The following is a 752-nucleotide window of genomic DNA, read 5'->3' as shown; positions in this document are numbered from 1 at the left end:
AATCGTCACCACCCGGTCCCATTGTGACGGAAGCGTGAAGAGCGGCTCCGCTGTGAGGATCGACAGTGGCGCCCGGTCCCCTTTCTCCTTGAACGCCTTCAGGAACTTGATGCATCCCGCCACGTTCCGGAACGTCACGTCGAAGTATCCACTGCTGGGGAAATCCTGCAGGCAGAAGACGTCCGTCGCTTGAAATCCGCAGCAATCGAAGAGAATTTTCTTGATGAAGAAGGTGCGATCGACCGGTGCATCTCCTTCCTTGTCCTTCACGACCACCCGAACGGTGTTGCGCACTCCCTGGCCCGAAGCTCGAAAATTGGTTATAGCCATTTTACTCAAAGCTTCCCCAGGATCAAAAGGCAATGATCATGGTCTCTTCTCAATCAAATAAGCACTGATAAGAACAGATACTACACTTGATCTTAGCCAAAAGGCCGAGAAGCGATGAATGCCCAGATAATCTGTTTTAGTGATTTTGGTTGAGGGAAAAATATTGGCCAGGACACTGGGAGCACCCGTCTCCTTACACCAAATAGGTATCTTTTACATCAACCTGGGAGAGCAGATGTCAGGAGTGGAATTCATCACAGGCAATAGCGAATGGGTAGCCAATTTGCATTCCAACTAGTTTTCTTTTCCATGTGTGTAAAACTGGTCATCGATTCACCTATCTTGAGAATTTCTCTCTCAGGGCCTCAGGTTTATATCTCTCTCCAGTTAGACTGAACTGAAGGATCAGCACAGGTTATGGG

The 752-nt window shown here is 48.7% G+C and overlaps 1 pseudogene; it reads right to left on the bottom strand.

Moving 5' to 3' along the window:
* Positions 1-337: 337 nt before the first annotated feature.
* LOC137352655 (U2 spliceosomal RNA) lies at positions 338-446 on the bottom strand (annotated as a pseudogene).
* Positions 447-752: the final 306 nt, after the last annotated feature.

The sequence above is a fragment of the Heterodontus francisci genome, chromosome 38 (assembly GCF_036365525.1).
Source record: "Heterodontus francisci isolate sHetFra1 chromosome 38, sHetFra1.hap1, whole genome shotgun sequence".
In the NCBI taxonomy this organism is placed as follows: Eukaryota; Metazoa; Chordata; class Chondrichthyes; order Heterodontiformes; family Heterodontidae; genus Heterodontus; species Heterodontus francisci.
This window is presented reverse-complemented; position numbering and strand designations above follow the sequence as displayed.